The sequence below is a fragment of the Chlamydotis macqueenii genome, chromosome 1, assembly GCF_036417535.1.
Source record: "Chlamydotis macqueenii isolate bChlMac1 chromosome 1, bChlMac1.mat, whole genome shotgun sequence".
In the NCBI taxonomy this organism is placed as follows: Eukaryota; Metazoa; Chordata; class Aves; order Otidiformes; family Otididae; genus Chlamydotis; species Chlamydotis macqueenii.
Genome location: NC_141556.1, coordinates 109,452,344 through 109,466,723, shown reverse-complemented (window position 1 = coordinate 109,466,723; position 14,380 = coordinate 109,452,344). Strand labels below are relative to the sequence as shown.

The 14,380-nt window shown below is 38.7% G+C and overlaps 1 long non-coding RNA gene across 1 annotated transcript; it reads right to left on the bottom strand.

The window, feature by feature from the left end:
• Positions 1 to 1,240: 1,240 nt before the first annotated feature.
• On the bottom strand, positions 1,241 to 12,993 carry LOC147602245 (uncharacterized). The gene is made up of 3 exons (XR_015259376.1): positions 12,867 to 12,993; positions 6,526 to 6,578; positions 1,241 to 1,316 (listed from the first exon to the last, which is right to left on the bottom strand). It is a non-coding gene; the product is annotated as an uncharacterized LOC147602245 (long non-coding RNA).
• Between the last annotated feature and the right edge of the window lie 1,387 nt (positions 12,994 to 14,380).

The following is a 14,380-nucleotide window of genomic DNA, read 5'->3' as shown; positions in this document are numbered from 1 at the left end:
TCTGTGACTGTGGCTAGAGGGGGGTGATTTCTCTTGCAAGTTTTTGAGCCTCCGTTCTAATCAGTCTTGTGGAAGTGGGGCTCCTCCTCCTACGTGTACGTACTCTGGAAAACAGAAAGCAGATGACTGGGTAAAACATCATATGGGATATTATTAATGTAATTTCCAGCCTTCTAAGTTTACGAAGACTTCAGCGATACAGAGTGTTTATTATGTAACTGTTCCTCATTAGTTTACATATGCAAACTGGTAGGGAAAAAAGTATATTACATTGGAATGATTAATTATAGTTACATGTATCTTGTTGCATCTCAAGTAAAAGAATATTGGTGTTCCTGTTCAAATTAATCTTTTCTACATTTCAAAATATAGAATAATTATTAATATCATATATGCATATATGTGATGTATAAAACACTATGGTGGAGAAATTACAAGAACTATACAGTTACAGTTTAATTCAGCTTTATGCTGTAAGTCAGGAGTCTACATCTGCACACATCACTGTGGAAAGAATAACAAACTTCAAATGGCAGCAACTAGACAGAAAATTAAAGTTTTTATCCATGATACTTATGAAAATATCACTGTTCATAGAATAAGAGGAGGATGGACTCACGAATGTGCATGAAGTAAGTAGCAATTTATAAAGCATGATGGTAAAGGATATATTTCATATTCCATCCTAACTTTCAGTACTATTTCACATCACAAAGATCTATTAGGCTGTTTTGATGGTCATGTATGTAAAAATTTAGCTTCAAATGATGCTTGAATTTTAGACGTGCACTATGAGAGGGAAAGCTTATGACACAGTAATATTTATCAATATTTTAATTTATTTTGAACTGTTTCTGACATCTGCAATGATGAAAGCAAGCTTATGTCACATTTGCAAACTTGAACCAAATTGTTTGGCTTGAGGCATTGGATTATGGTTGCCATTGATTTCTAACTCTGCAAACCAAACATGACAACAGGCACTAATAAAAATTATAGATTTTGATTTTAAGGACCTCACAAAAAAAAGGAAAAAAAAGGAAAAAAAAAGCCAGTTGTAGTACTTGTGTTTTTAGGTGTAAGTGGTAGTGGTATTCTGTTCTCTTGCTGCTACCTGTTAGAAAGTAACACAGGTTTGTCTTTTAGCATGAAAACACTTCAGAAGTATCCTTAAGAAAATCAGATGTAAATGAATAAATAAACAGGAAAAAAAAAAGTTCAACTGAAAGAAAAGGAATACCTGCTAAAGCTGGGCTGCTTGATAGCTTCATGGCAGAGTTCTCCAATTATTAGCTGCTCTATCATGAAATATGTTCCTGTTGCAAACACAAAATTTAATACATTAATAAAAACAACTAATCAATAACATCAGTACCATCAGTTAGCTATCTGTAAAGTTCAACACTTAATCATAATTAAGTCAGGAACAGCTGACAAATACAAGTGTAAGAAATTACATAAAGGCAATGGAGGCAGTAACCAAACACCCTGAAATAATGAATTTGGTCAAGTTTGGCACTGGCTTCAGTTACTTCTGTTTAAGTTCACTCGGAATAACAACTAATCCCCAATGCATACCTTTTCCAATTATCAAATTAAGATTTGAGTTAAATCAATGAATGCAATGATAGTTTAATTATATTAAACCACATGAAACACACAATGAGGAAGAGTGTGTGTGCAGATAACCACCTGGATGTCACATAATAAACAAACTAATAAAATAAAAATAATAGTGCCTTTTCTTTCCCGTGAAATATTATGTTGCTAACAGAGTAGCCGCTATTGGTTGGTAGATGGATATAAGGAAAACAGAGAATTTACAGCCTTGGATACAATTTCTTTTCCAGGGGCATCAGGTGCTTTAAATGCCACCAGAAGGATGCTCTAGGCAGTGCCATGCTGTCCAACATGGCTTGGCATAGATTAGCTCAAAACCTTTGTGTCTTTGTAGACTTTGATTAAGAGCCAGTGTTAGAACTCCTGTGGGTTTTCACTTCATCCAGTGTGGCACAGGGATTCTTTTTTCATCACAGTTGCCAAAAATGTCACTTAAGATAATTACATTTCAATTTAAATTGGTAATTTAATAGAAAACTTTAAACCAAGATTTAGGGCAGGACATGTGCTTCCAACCCTATCCCATGACAATACTTTTTTTATCTATTGCAGATGATTTAGTGGTCCAGTTCCATGTTTTTGGCTCTCAGTGAGACCAGAGAGTTTTAGGACTCTCCATAGTTTTGTAGGATTCTCTCTTCAATATATTTTAAGCCTTGAAACCCCACCTTGATTTAGTTTCATCTGTCTACTGTTCGCTGTTTCATTAACTGTGTATCTTTATGAGTCACAATACATGTTAGACAGAAATTCTTCCTGAAGAGGTTTGCTCCATTTTGAGCAGACAAGTAGAAGAGCCCAACATATTCTGTCTGCTGCTTCTCTGTTGTTTTCATTATTTGTTTCAGGGCTGACACAGAAGCCTGGCAGTCGCAACATACTGTAAGGGGAATCATTTTCCTTTGTTTAGAGCGCAGTGTGTACCGTCATTTACATAATAAAATCCTCACACAAATAACAGATGGTGAAGAGGCACTCATGTTGCCACATGTTGGAAACATGATACAGTTCCTTGATGAACTCTTTTCTCATACTTTTGCTTACAGATGTCTACCAGCTATTAAACCTTGGGGGATAGTCAGCTGGTGAAAGGTTTAAAGACATGCAAAAATCTGCCTGCAGAATTTTCCTCCTTCCAGGAAGAGCAAATGTTATACCCTGATAGAAATGTGCAATCAGTTGAAATCACTACCATGAAAAGTAAGTAATAATATCTGTTTTCGACATTCATTGGGCTGAAAAGGTTCACTATAGAAGACTGAATATACCATTACTCCACTGAGTCTGAGCTGTTTTCTCTCTTTTTGGAATCCTATTCTGAGCAGAAGCTGGGGACAGAGCAAGCTATGCTAATGCTGTATATTAACAATATCAGTTCTTGGATGCATTACCATTAATTCTATATGCAAATTAAGTGCCCAAAACCAAACTCTGTCACATGGAAAAACAGCCGTACAGCCTGTGTACAGTGCAATGAAATAAGATCACACTACAGTCCCTAATTAGAGATAATGAATCTATTTCTGATCCTATTTACACCGATCTTACCACCACGCAATCCCTCCTATCATATCCTTGGAGCTGCTCTTTAAAAAGAATCAGTCCTCAGGATGACAGAGTGTATTTAAATGAGTGGTCATTTAGTTAAGTCTAACTGTTGTTCCTTAGATGCGTATTTGCATGTGGCTTTCAGAGCTGGACTGCTGCAGTTTCAGTGCAGGGGCTGGGATGGGGCAGACAGGCAAGACTACAGGTCTGTTTCATTACTTCTGTTGTACCTGAAATGTGGCATTTTGTACAGCTGTGTGGACAGAGCTTATACTTAAAATTAGCTATGTCCCTTAGCATCTACAGAAAAAGAAAGAGGTAATTTCATGTGATGTTGATTGCATCAGAACTTTGCTCTCATCATGTTAACTCACCTTTGTCTGCGCGCATTAGCGTACTATTGTTTATGAATACTGAGTAGACCTACATCCGGCCCATTTATCTTCTGGCATGCTATAAATTTGGCCAATGGACTCCAGAAATCTGTTTGCCAGTTCAACAGTATATGCTTGTTCATATTTACCAATACTACTGATTGTAGTGTTGGTAGTAGAAGGGCAGCTTCCATTTTATGAACACCAACATAGTGTTCAAAATAACAAACATTTCTCCCTCTGGCTCTGCCAACGGGCAGACAGGGCAAGGGAGGTGGTTTACAGTTGTGAGCCTGCTTATGAGGTCCCCCGTGTCAAGGAAGCCCTGGGCTCATGCTGCAGTGCCGGCAGCAGGAGTCTCTTGTGCCCAGGTGTCGTAGTTCAGCCCCGATCAGGACCAGACTACGCAGTCTCTCTCTCGCTCCCCCTACCCTCCGAGAGAATAGGGGGAGATGATATAAGAAAAACGGCTCAAGGTTTGAGATAAGGACGGGGAGAAATCCTTAAAGTTACCGTCACGGGCAAAACAGACTCGACTTGGGGAAAACTATTCATTTATTTCTAAAACTAGCAGGAGAATGAGACAGGGAACAAGATAACCTCCCCCCACCCCTCCCTCTTCCCGGGCTTAACATTATCTCTACTACCTTCCCCTCCCGAGCGGCACGGGGAGGGGAAAGGGAATGGGGGTCACGGTCAGTTCATCACGCGTTGTTTTACGCCGCTGTATCATTGTCGGGGGAAGAACTCCTTGCATTCCTCCTCTGCTCCAGCGTGGGGTCCCTCCCACGGGCCACAGTCCTTCGTGAAACTGCTCCGGCGTGGGTCATCTCTTCCACGAGGTGCAGTCCCTCTAGAACAGCTGTCCCAGCGGGCCCTCCACGGGCCACAGCCTCCTTCAGGCCTCCACCTGCTCCAGCGTGGTGTCCTCCACGGGCTGCAGGTGGATCTCTGCCCCTCCGTGGACCTCCATGGGCTGCAGGGGGACAACCTGCTCCACCATGGTCTTCACCATGAGTTGCAGAGGAATCTTGGCCAGAAGCCCCATTACTCCTCCCCCTCCTTCTTCACTGACCTTGGCGTCTGCAGCCGTTCCTCACAACAGGCTGGCAGACGCCTCTCAGGATCCTTTTTACATCTTATTCACTTCTCATCTCCTCTCCACTTCTTGCAGCCAGGCCGGGCCGAGTTGGGCCCAGTTGGCTGCCTGGCGGGAGGCCAGAGGGTGAGGCCTGCAAGGCCCATGAGGCTCGCGCCTCCCCCTCTCTGCCCCCCGCTCAGCTGCTTCACATCTTCTCCTCCTTTTTTTCCTGTTTTCCCCTACTTAAATACGTTATCGCAGAGGCGTTATCATGGGACATTCTGCTACCAAGTGGCTTGGCCTTGGCCAGCAGCGGGTCCGCCCTAGGCCCGGCCGAGTCCACTGAAGAAAGAGGAGCGACTTCTAGCAGTTTCCTACAGAAGCTACCACCTTAGGCCCCCCCTCACTAACAAAACCAGAACACCAGGCTTTGTGGGAGCATCTGAAGCACCTCATGAAGGCCAGCTCCATGTGGGAAGGGTGGCCCAGGGCATGGGCACCTCAACATATCAGGGTGACCTTTTGTCATGTTCCCACTTCTTTAGAAACTCACTTGCCTTGTAGCCCCAAATCATCAACCCTGAAGTTGCTGAGGTTGGCACAAAGCAGAGGTGATGTATTCAAAAGCTTTCTAGGCAAGAAACAGGGCTGCTGCAACCTCCTGCTCCGTTCTCACTCTGTATTTGTCACTGCTCCTCAAAAATGACTAGATTCTACATTTCTTTCTGTTTGATATCTACCTCATTAAAAGCTACAGACATAGCGAGTTTATCTAATAGAGTTGTTAATTGAGTAACACTTTCTTCAGGAAGATACACATGTACAAAAGATCTCCAGTCTCTAAAAAAAAATTTAAAAAATTAAAAAAAATCCCAGACTAAACTAAATCCAAAATTTTAAGGTCTGCATGAAAAAGAAAGAGTATACTATGATGGTTTTGATGTCTCATGCAGATTGTAAACCTGATGTGAATATTATTTTTAATGTTTGGTTAGCTCTGATTAACTTGTTTGGGGTTTGTGGTTTTTTAGTTGTTGGATTTTAGGGGTTTTGTTTTGCTTTTGTGTTTTTGGCACGTGAGCCTACCTATAAGGACAGAATATTTTGAATTGTCAGATTTTCAGCTAGCACAGTTTAAAGAAGAAATATAGATCTGATTATCCCATACCATGGAGCTCTGATCTGCAGTCTTTAGAATCCAGGAAGTACACAGTTATTTTTAATGTCAGTAGCTGATATGTTGGCTGGAGCTATCACTCACTGTGTTCTGAAATTCATCTCCTCAAATATTTGTCCTAATACCTAAAGATCACTTTGGAGAATGTGCCTGTATTCGTCCCTCACCACTAGATCATTGACTCTGTAGAATCATCTCCCAAAGTGGGATACTGGTGCTTCAGGGTTTTCCCCAGCATATTGCTGGATGCAAAGGAACGTCCCCCTTCTTCCAGAAACTCCTACATTAAAAGTAACTTGTTACTTTTCAGATATCTTGGAACCACACATTAGGCTGCTGTGTTTCAAAACCCTCATATCCCATAGGAATATCATGCATTAATGCACTGCCATTGACCAGTTAATTTTAAATCACCTGTATCTCATGTCATAACATAAAAGCAAATAGAGCATATCCAGAGCCGCACACTTACAAGATTACATAAAAATACCAGCAACAAAAAGAAAATAAATTTTCTTCATATATCTTACATCAAGGTCAAATCCAAAAGGCATCTCTCTCTTTCTGGGGATGCTTTACCTGACACTGATCATGTCAACAATAACTTACTAATCTTTATCCAGTTTTCACATCTGCAGGGTATATTCACGGAAAGGAATATTATATTCCACTCAGGGAATCCCACTGAATTTTCCTCAGTTAGGAAGAGAGCGTCTCTTTCTTACCTTTCTCTGACTTCTCTCCTCCACCATTCCACAGTTCAAACAAATCCAGAAACCTGAAGATAAAGAAAGCTGAAAAATGTCATCTGGGTGATTTCCTTAGGGAACTTGAAACAGGATTTTTATTACTTTCCTCATGAGAATCTACATCCGACTGGCAATAAGAAAACATTCTTTTAATTTATACTTGTTCTGCATTAATTAGAGCTCCGTAGATACAGCTATCTATCATACATTTTAACTGTGACAAGTACAGGTCTTAAGCACAATAAGCTTGTAAGATTACTAATGTTTGTCAAACAAATAATACTAGAGCATAGATGTAAGACGCTGCATGATATAGATGTGCTTCTCAAGCTACAGTTAACATACATGTTAAAATTAAACCTCTACCGCAACTCTAGCCAAATGAAAATAATATGCTTGAATAATTTAAACCAAAAGTGACCAAGATTTCCGATTGACTAATTTGAATTTCTTCAGTTACAGATGACATAAAGATCAGTAGCTGGTGCATAAATAAATCTCAAGAAATTTACTTTAATATTATGTATAGGACTTAAAAATGAAGCATCAGAACCACAATCTAATGAGAACTGTATTTAATTATCTTGTCTTAACATTGTCTTAATATTGACATACAATATTGACTGAGAAATCAAGCGCGCATCTACCTTCTGTAAATAAGATATCTCTCTCTTTTGCGCTAGAGCTAAGATGTGCAAAAGAATGACGAGTGCAAGCAGAGAACAAGCATACCATACTACCTGATGTTCACTCAGGATTTAAACAGAACTTTGAGGCTTTTAGGAAAATAATTGGCAGGAAAAAAAAAGTAAAGCAACAGTAATCAGTGAGCTCGAGATAAAAAGGGATGAGCTGTTTAGATAAACACATTGACCTGAAAAGGAGCTGGTTCAAGCAGTTGAAAAAAGTTCCCCCATTCTCACTTTTGTTATCCAGAAATACAGTTAATAATACCTTTTTTTTTGTGGTATTTTGTATTTCTAGTTCTAGATATCTAGAAAGAATGAAAGGTTTATTGAAAAAAGAAAATGTTTAAGAGAAAGATTATCTGATTTTATAGAAATTAGCTGGCTTGATAGGCCAGTTTACAGTTGCCATTAAAGGCTTTTTCACTATCAGAAGGCAGTGCATTGTCCTGCACCGCATGACCATGGCTGCATCTGTCATGTCACCCCTTTACTGCTGAAAAAAACATTATATTGTAACCCATGTTTCTATCAGATCCTTTATTATCCTTTGTATTCTTCTTTTGATATGTTGTCTCTCTTACTGTTGGTTTTTTCCCTTTTTTCTCATTCTTTTTCAGCTCCACAAGCCTGTTTTACTACTGAAAGTTTGATTTTTTTTTAATAGATGCCCTAAATTCTTATTACCTTCCTTTAAGAGCCTTAACTAATACTGTGTCAAACAGACAAACAGAAGCTTATCATTAGTCTCAGTTTTAATGGTTTTCCTATTATTGCCTTGAATTCAAATTCAGATTTGTTTTTCTTCTAAGTGTAGATACTCACTGTTAAGGACACCTCAGCTTCAGTATGTTTCTGACAAGACAACCAAACTCCAGTGTTTTTTTTATAATCTATTCCTACTTTCTCTTAAGTTTTTATTGCAACCCCAATGACACGGACTTCTTCTTGCAAGCAATTATTTATCCTAAACCTGATTCTTAATACTTCTATTTCTAGATAAGGATTTCCCTTGCCTACAAACCTTTATTGCTATGCTATGCGATATAGAATAAACCAATTTTAAATGTTAGCTTATGGGAAACACAGCTGCACTGATGTGTCTACTGGAATTTCCTTTCTTGTGACACCAACACATCTTTTGCACTTGTGCATATGGTTTAAAACTTCCAGTGCCAGTGAAGTATAAATAACATACAAGAATTCCATCCTGGTTGACTTCTCAGTTCACTTTTTATTCTCCCATTCTTGTTGTCCAGATAGATCAGAAATAGCTGCAAACAATCCTCTTGTGCCCTTCCTGAAGCTCTTATTCTGAAATAGCTGCAACACCTCCATGAGAGCAGGGAATAGTCTCAGTTCAGAATAAATCATGGCAATTTCCGTGTTTATGTCTAATACTTCTTGTAAGCTAATTCTTGTAAGCTAATTATGGAACCCACAAATACAAATGATGGCAGAATACAATAACCCAATGGAAAATATTTTTTTGGGGGGGAAGAGAGGGTCTGCTGTTATTTGGAAATATTAAAGGAAAAAAAAAGATTCACTACTATTTGACCTATAAACAGCTCATTTATCTGCTGGAAGTTTTGGCTTGTTGATTTCTACTGCCACTCTTTTTATACTAGCTAACAAGCATCTTTTCAGCTTTTCCCTTCAGTTATAGAAGACTCCAGTGAGACACTCGGTAAAGCCACAGGGGAAATGGGACAACGGGAGGGAAGTGCAAGCACTCTAAAAAATAATGAAAAAATGTTCCAAATATAGTTCCTTTTTGCTTTGCTTCACTATTATCCATTAGCACTTATGTCTGAGTAGCAGCAACATCCTAACAAAGTTAAGTGGTCTTCATGTTAACAAAACAGAGTGCCTATCATGGTATCTAAATATCTCCTAAAATCAGACGACAGGCTAACTTTTCTCTTTTTCAGTCCTGACACATTTTGGATAGATCACACATTCTTTTGAGACATCCAGAAACCGGGGTCATAACCTCAAGACCATAATGTCTACTTCATCGCCTACTCTTTCTTCTAAATATTTTTTATATCTTTTTTTTTCTCCAATTGCTAAGCAATTATTTGAATAGCATCTCCTCCTCTATCAATTAATTTGCAATTCCCTTTTCAAATCAGTAATTTACAATAATTAAGTGAAACTCTAAATCAACAGATCCAGTTTTCGGTATCATAGCTTTGATTGTACACAAGACGATGGGGTTCTTGTTCTTTCCTCCATCCCCTTGAAGCAGGGACTGGTCTTCTTTTGTAAAACAAAAAAAAAAAACAGTCTCAAGTCTCCAATGAGACAGCAAGATATGACGTGGGGGGGTTGGACTAGATGACCTTTGAAGGTCCCTTCCAACCTTAACCATTCTATGATTCTATGATTCTCTGACTGTGACAATTTCCCATGCTATTTAAAATTACTCTAAAATAATTTCCTGAATGAGTAACTTCACTGAATATGGAGTTATTATTCTTATCCTTTTAAATCTTGAAAAATACCAAAAGCCACTAATTTCTACCAACTTGCTAAAAATTCAGGATGACCAGACTGTCAGTGAACCAGGTCAGTCAGCTTTAATTACTCACAGCAATAAAACCTGATCATTGCCTTCTTCCAATCCTAACAGGCAGTTTCTATTTTCATGATGGAGAACAGAGGAATTATACTTTTTTTGTAAGATGAGTTTCACAATATTGAATCAGTTAATATGTGATGATACACTATTATTGAATATTAGCACATCATTACTGGTAGAGTGCAAATACTTTCCAAGCGATTTTGAAAACACTAGTCTCTGCACTCACAACTGCGTACATTTGCAGCTGCATATCTTCCCTCCTTTAAAGCAGCAAGATATGCTACCCAATGTGAAAATCATTAAAGACAGCACTTAAAGAATGGACAAGTACCACCACAGGCAGTAGATAGTTACGGTACATCTGCCACTTGTCAAAGTAACAGTATCCAAAATTTTGAGGTATATTTATCCACCAAATTCAGCTGTGGAGGGGAAAAACAACAACTAAAGATTCTCAATTTGAGATCTGCATTCTTATACACCTGAATCTCTAAAATCTGGTTCGGACATTTCCTTATCCTGTAGGCACTTAAAGTCCCTGCGTAGTTAAGCCTCCATCAGCAGGACTGATGTATTCAGATTTTCTTTGTAATGTGCACACAGAGGTACCTAGCTCCTCCTGATGCTCAGTGTGCACAATTCAATAACTTTAACCCATGCTCTTAATCTTTCCTCTTCAGCTGTGTCTAAAATACAGAAATACCTGAAGACAAAGCAAAAATGAAGTCTATGACTGACCACTGCTGAAGGCATTCTCTCAGGAGACCAGGATCTGGTCCTGTTTTACTGAATGCAGGCAAAGGAACAGCTTCAAAATGGAAGATCAGATAGTTACCTCTGGCAAACACCTTAACACTCTCACAGGCATAGAAGATAAAAATGGATCCAGGGAAGAAAGTGCTTGAATATGGATCCTTCCCTCTCTAGCTGTTGGCTAGGCTATAAATTGAATCTAAATTATAAGTCAGGAAGACTAGTTGTATCTTCTCACCCTCCACAGATGATTACAAAACACTGGCTGAAGTAAGTAAATGAAAACAATGGTTGCTGAAAGCCTGCATCTCAAAGGAAGCCTTAACACTTAGCAGACTCCTGGCATTGTCACTCCAAATCTAAACTGTTGACTAGAGGAGCTTTATGGCTCTATTCCTCTGTGATTTTTGGCAAGCGGTCTAGAAATTTTATTGTAGAGTAGAGAATTAAACATTGACATGCAACATTCTGCCCTTGCCAGTTAACTATGCTTGTCTGCATATTAAACAGTTACATGCGACTGAAATGCAACCTCACTCTTACCTCCTGTTCGCAGGAAACACAGCAAACACCAACTCAGTATGGTAAAAATTATAAGGTTGGTGCCTAGGCTTGGCCATAGCTCACACACAGGTTTATGACAGTACTAGATCAGAGTAAACCTGTTTAAATTACTTGCTTCAGTGATAGTAATCCCAACACGTCCTGACCCTTGACTGACTTGTGTTGAGTGAACAACGAGGATGCTCACAGTCCAGGTTCCTCAGGCCTGGTTCTGCAGCAACGTAACTACATGGAGAGTGAACGATTTCCATTTAAAAAGTCTCTCCACTTTGTCCTTTTAAAGAAGCAAAATACACACACATTTCTAAAACTTAGAAAAGTTTAATTAGATCTTCATACACTCCCTATTTGGGTGCCTGGTTTTCAGATATTTACAGATGTTGCACTAAGACCTCACTTGACCTGTAAAAATAAACAATGTTGGAGGGGGTAACTCACTCTTTGTCCATGTCCCACTCCCACAACCCTGAGGAAAGACTGAAGAGTTTGCATAACTGGTTTCAAAGAGAGAGTCTGAAGGTGTGCAAGTGCTGATCTGGGCTTCCAGCACTGGGCATCCAGTAACTGAACTTCTGTAGGAGTTTGGCTGCTTGGGTAGCCTACAACCATGCTGAGGTATATTCAGACCCTGTCAACACTATTCCCATGCGTCCATCCATCCTCCTCACTTATCCTCCAAGATGATAGGTTGGGACAGTACCAAGCACACATTTAGCCACACTAGCTCTTTACCTCCCATGATTCCCCTCCACCAGCTGAATTCTCAAATTTAAACATCCAGCACTCACACATTGAACTAGTCTTACTGCCACTATTCTGAAAGAATCGAAACAGGTGTTGGGCTGTTTCTGTATACCTAAAAAATACTAATGAGATAATACAATCACATCTAATTATAATTCTAATCATTTTGCACAGCTACATGGTGGTAGAAAGCAAAATACTTGTGCATTCTCTCTCCAGGAGCCCTCTAATCTTTCAAGAAAGTGGAGGTAAGAAAATGCACTTACAAAAAACCTGACAGAGTTTTGCCCCAGTGTGCTTTGGAGAGACAAGATCTACCAAGTAAGGCACCAGTCTAGGCTATAGGTGACTTTGGTTCAATTTCCAGGTGTGTTAGAGCCCTGATACATAACCTTGAGTAAATTATGCCTGTGCATTGGCTTTCACCACATTGAAAGGGATTTTGGTTGTTCTCTGTTTTATCCTGTAAAGCACTAAGACCTACAGACATAAGAGGTAAGTATTATTATGTTTCACAACTTTATCTTGAGTATCTGAAAATGTATTCTTCTGTGCCAGTGGCACTGCTGTTTGATTGTTTATCATGTACTTTTCCATCATCCAACAACAGATGTACTTTCTGGATAGTCTTCAAGATTGTTTTACAGAGCACTTGAGACTATTTTGTTTTAATTTTATTCCTTTTGTTGCTTATTTTCTTTAAGAATTTTATCCTCAGGGATTTGGCTAAGCTATGACCATTAAAAAATTATACAGCAATATGTAGTTTCTGTTTTCCATTTAAGCTAACTTTTGCACAAATAAATCTCAAAGGATTGAATATACCTTCTCCACTTTTCTGAATCTCTCCCCATGAATGCTGCTCTCTGTCTGGGAAATGTCCCTTCCCTTTGTAGAACAATTATTAAAGCCAAATGTTGCTTGAAATATGGATTATATTTGCCTTACTCCTAGAATTAAAAGCATAGTGATTTCCTTACCTTCCTGTTTGTCCAAATTCTGTCATCAGGTTTACATAAACAAGTCAGGCAGTCTTTCTTGAGACCAAGGAGATGATGACAGGAAGAAAGCAGATCCGAATGAAAGTTGCAGAAAATACGACCTCTTAAAAAAAAAAACAGTGAATTTCTCTAGTCTTCATTCCAGAGAGGCCCAGACTGCTAAAATAAACTTAATCTATCAAAAGCATATTTAATCCAGGCTATGACCTTGTTTTCTCTTCCCAGTCCCCATCCTCTACTGTTATTAAAGCCGCAGAATTTCAGAAATTACATATATTTAAATTTGACTCAGGCTATGGAAAAGATGAAGCCAATCACAACTTGCAACGAAAAAGTCTGTGATCAGCTGCAGCAAAAGGAAACAAAAATATTGCAAAATTGCTTTGAAATAGTGTCATAAAGTCCCTACAGCAGAGACTTTCAAAACTGCGCTAAAGTTGCAACTGTGCAGCTCCCATTACATTTGATAGGGCTGTTATCTATGTTGCATAAGTTGCTCTGAAAAAACTCGGTCTGCATGCCTAGTACCAACAATATAACACTTTGAATTTGTTGTTTAATTTCGACTCACTCTGCCCACTAAAGAATTCTCAAATTCTAAAAATCTGGAGTAGCTTCAAATACCGATCATTAAAAAGAAATAAAATCCTATTTCAGAAACAATTCCTTCTTTTCCTTGACTGTTAAGCATAGGCCCAGAAAGAGGGTTAAAATCTGACATATTGGATCTACAAGCAGTTTTTATTCTGTTGGAAGCAGACTTAAGAGTCAGCCTGGGAATATTTATGTAAGCCCAAGAAGCAATACTGACAAGGAAACAAAGAAATCTAACCTGTTCCTATTCATCACAATTATTTCTGACACACAGACTCAACCTAAAAAACTTTGAGGAGGTCTAAAGATGTAATTATCTACAATTCTCCCTTCATAAAACCGGCATTTTACAGAATGTGGATCCATTGAGAAAAAAAAAATATTACATCGCCCCAAACTTTGAAGTTTAATGTGTACAAATGGAGGTCAATTGCTCCCTTCTCTGAATCTCAGTCCTGGTACTGAATTAACAATTATTTCAGCTAAATTGCATTTCTAGGGGTAACTTTCCAGTAACAGATACTCTCTGCTTTATATTTATTATTCTGCCCGAGGGTTTAAATGGCAACAGAAGTTTGTAAAAATTAAAAAAAAAGTCAACTTTTCCAGTAGGGCCAAACCAAGTTTTTTTTCTCCCCACAGTCAGTCCCTTAGCAACTGATTGAGTACTTTTATGAGTACTTCACGAATTGGCTAGTTGTTTCTCCCTGCACAAACAAGATTCTCATGACTGATCATCACGGAATCATTACTTTGACAAACTGATAAAAAACACCTGCAACCAATGCAAATAGCAAAACACAGCACCCTCAATACAAATAGCAAGACACACCACCTAATGAAAATACCTAGTTGGATCTTGGCTGAACATTGTTCACAGAGGTGAGCATGATTTTAAT